Source organism: Cebus imitator, unplaced genomic scaffold, assembly GCF_001604975.1.
Source record: "Cebus imitator isolate Cc_AM_T3 unplaced genomic scaffold, Cebus_imitator-1.0 Scaffold112, whole genome shotgun sequence".
NCBI lineage: Eukaryota > Metazoa > Chordata > Mammalia > Primates > Cebidae > Cebus > Cebus imitator.
This window is the reverse complement of record NW_016107427.1, coordinates 3711351-3715255: the sequence shown is the minus strand read 5'-3', so window position 1 is coordinate 3715255 and position 3905 is coordinate 3711351.

The following is a 3905-nucleotide window of genomic DNA, read 5'->3' as shown; positions in this document are numbered from 1 at the left end:
GGGGTTCAGCCTGGACGGCAGAGTGAGAGTGAGACTGTCTCAAAAACAACCAATGTCGGAGGTGTCAGAAGCGTGTGAACCAGAGCGACTCCATCTTGAATAGGGGCTGGGTGAAATGAGTCTGAGACCTGCAGGGGCTGCATTCCCAGACGGTTAAGGCATTCTAAGTCACAAGATGAGATAGGAGTTCAGCACAAGACACAGGTCATAAAGACCTTGCTGATAAAACAGGTTGCAATAAAGAAGCCAGCTAGGGCCAGGCACAGTGGCTCACACCTGTAATCACAGCACTTCCGGAGGCTAAGGCTGGTGAATATGGTGAGACCGGCCAATATGGTGAAACTCCATCTCTACTAAAAGTACAAAAAAATTAGCCAGGCATTGAGGCGTGCACCTGTAATCCCAGCTACTTGGTAGACTAAGGCAGGAGAATTGCTTGAACCTGAGAGGTGGAGGTTGCAGTGAGCCAAGAACATGCCATTGCACTCCAGCCTGGGTAACAAGAGTGAAGCTCTGTCTAAAAAAAAAATTAGCTGGCATGGTGGCACGTGCCTGTAGTCCCAGCTACTCAGGAGGCTGAGGCAGGAGAATTGCTTGAACCCGAGAGGCAGAGGTTGCAGTGAGCCAAGAACATGCCATTGCACTCCAGCCTGGATGACAAGAGTGAAACTCTGTCTAAAAAAATTAGCCAGGTGTGGTAGCACACATCTGTAGTCCCAGCTACTTGGGAGGCGGAGGAGGGCCAGGAGGCAGAGGTTGCAGTGAGCTGAGATTGTGCCTCCAGCCTCCACTCACTGCGACCTGTGCCTCCTGGGTTCAAGCGATTCTCCTGTCTCAGCCTCCCCAGTAGCTGGGATTATAGGTGCCCATAGCCACACCTGGCTAATTTTTGCATTTTTAATAGAGACTGGTAGAGAAGGAACTTAATTAATGCAGAGCTAGCCAAGCAGTAGGACTGGAGTTATTACTCAAATTCATCTCTTGGAGAACTCAGAGTTTAGGGTTATTATGGACAATTTGGTGGTCAGGGGGCTAGGGAATGGGTGCTGCTGATTGGCTGGGGTTGAAATCACGGTGGTGTGGAAAATGGTCCTCATGTGCTGAATCCACCTCTGGGTGGAGCCACAGGACCAGATGAGTCATGAGTCATGGGTCCAGGCAAGGTCAGTCAATTGCCAGAAAGTCTGAAAAAAATCTCAAGAGACAAATCCTTTTTTTCCCCCTGAGTTGGAATCTCACTCTATGGCCCAGGCTGGAATGTAAACATGTGATCTCTGCTCACTGCACCCTCCACCTCCCAGGTTCAAGCAATTCTCCGGCCTCAGCCTCCTGAGTAGTTGGAACCACAGGCATGCACCACCCTGCCAGGCTCATTTTTGTATTTTTGATAGAAACAGGGTTTAGCCATGTTGGCCAGTCTGGTCTCAAACTGCTGACCTTAAGCAATCCGCCTGCCTCAGCCTCCCAAAGTGGTGGGATCACAGGCGTGAGCCACCAAGCCCAGCCTGTTTTCAAGTTAAATTATAAACTAAATTCCTCCTATGGTTAGCTTGGCCTGCTTCCAGGAATGAGCAAAGACAGCTTAGTGGTCAGAAACAAGATGGAGATCAAGTATGTCATAAGTTTGCAGGGGCGTTTTCACTGCCTTAACCTCCTAAAGTGCAGGATGACAGCTGTGAGCTACCGTGCCTGGCCCCTATTTATTCCGTTTTAAATGGATTTTCTTAGGCTGGGCACTGTGGCTCACACCTGTAATCCCAGGATTTTGGGAGGCAGAGGTGGGCAGATCACTTGAGGTCAGGAGTTTGAGACCAGCCTGGCAAGCATGGTGAAACACTGTCTCTACTAAAAATACAAAAAATTAGCCAGGCGTGGTGGTGGTCGCCTGTAATCCCAGCTACTCAGGAGGCTGAGGCAGGAGAATCGCTTTAACCCAGGAGGCAGAGGTTGCAGTGAGCCAAGATTGCACCACTGCACCCCAGTCTGTGTGACAAAGCAAGACTCCGTCAAAAAAAAAGAAAGAAAAGAAAGAGAAGGAAGGAAGGAAAGAAAGAGAGAAAGAAAGAGAGAAAGAGAGAAAGAAAGAAAGAAAGAGAGAAAGAGAAATAAATACATACATACATACATAAATGTGATTCCCAGAGCTGGAGGTGGGGCCTGGAGTGAGGTGGTTGGATGCTGTGGGTGGCACCCTCCTGAATGGCTTAGCACCTCCCCTGGATGGTGAGGGGGCTCTGGCTCTGTGCTCTCCTGAGACCTGCTTGTTGAAAGGTGTGTGGCGCGTCCCCGCTCTCTTGCTTGCTCCCTCTCTGGTCATGTGGCCAGCCTGCTCCCACTTCGCCCTCCGCCATGAGTAAAAACTCCCTGAGGTTTCAACCAGAGGCCGAGCAGGGGCCAGTGCCACACTTCCTGTTCAGCCAACAGAACTGTGAGCCAATTAAACTTCTGTTCTCTATAAATGACCCAGTCTCGGCTAGGCGCGGTGGCTCATGCCTGTAATCTCAGCACTTTGGGAGGCCAAGCAGGGCATGTTAGATATAGTGAACCCCAAGTTTCTCTTCAAGACTCAGCGTGTCAGCATGTTCAGTTCTCTTATTCTTTAATTCTCTATTTTAAAGTTTAACTTCCTTGTAGTTTCAGTAAATAACCTTTTCCACCAGTTCTAATCAGGAGTTCACATCTGTTCCCCTGGTCCCCTGCCCCATCCTGACTCATCCTGGTCACCTGCTCTGAACTCTGCTTACCTGCTCGGACCTGTCCTGTAAGTGTCCTTCCCAACAAACTCCTCACCCCTCCACTCTGGCTCCTACCCCTGCTCCCTTTAAAATAGCCAATCGGAATTAGACTAGACTGTGTGGTCTAACCCTAGCCAACAGGGAAATGACACAGCAGTAGGGGCGACCTCGGTCAGACACAAGCACCCCTTCCCCTCCTTGTCCAGGTGTGCGCTTGCTATTGTTCCGTCTGTGAGCCGCACCCTTCTGTAGACCTTGCTAAGGAAATTAATGTTCGAGTACTACTTCTTCTGTGGTATTGAAAATTTTACTTACAACAAGCGGACCACCTGAGGTCAGGAGACTGAGACCAGCCTGACCAACATGGAGAAACCCCGTCTCTACTAAAAATACAAAATTAGCCGGGTGGTGTGCGCCTGTAATAACTCCTTGGGAGGCTGAAGCAGGAGAATTGCTTGAACCTGGGAGGTGGAGGTTGCGGTGAGCTGAGATCGTGCCATTGTGCTCTGGCCTGGGCAACAAGAGCAAAACTCTGCCTCAAAAAAAATTTTTTTTAATAATAAAAACAAAATGACCCAGTCTCAGGTATTCCTTTACAGCAATGCAAGAACATCCTAACACAATATATGTGAAAATTTCCAAAATAGAAAGTAAGAGAAGTGCCATGCCCTGCCTGGCATGTAAGAATGCTGTGACTATAGGCCCTGCCCTGAGGGCACATTTTGCTCCTCGGAGAAGGATGCCGCATTAATATAAGATGCAGTTATTACTCTGTGGCCCTGAAATTATTGCATCACACCTTGAGGTGTTGTTGACAAGGTGCCAGGAACAGATGAGAACCCATGGGAAGAATGGCTGTGAAAGATGAAGATAAAGGTCTCAAAGCAAGCGCTGCTGCTCAGAGGATTCAATCTTAGTATGAAAAATGGGAAGCCCGTCTGGTCAAATTGGTGATGTAGGAAATAAATTTGCAATATATCAAAAATATGTTGCCCAGTAGCTGGCAATTTACTTGCGGAGTTCCATATGTGTAACATTTCCAGTCTCATCAATGAGAAATAATAAATTTGTATTTCTAAATCACTGGTTCCCAGAGGCAGATGTGCACACTGAATACAAATAAGCTCACGCAGAAGCTGGTTAATTTCCACCACACTGACACATGTTAAC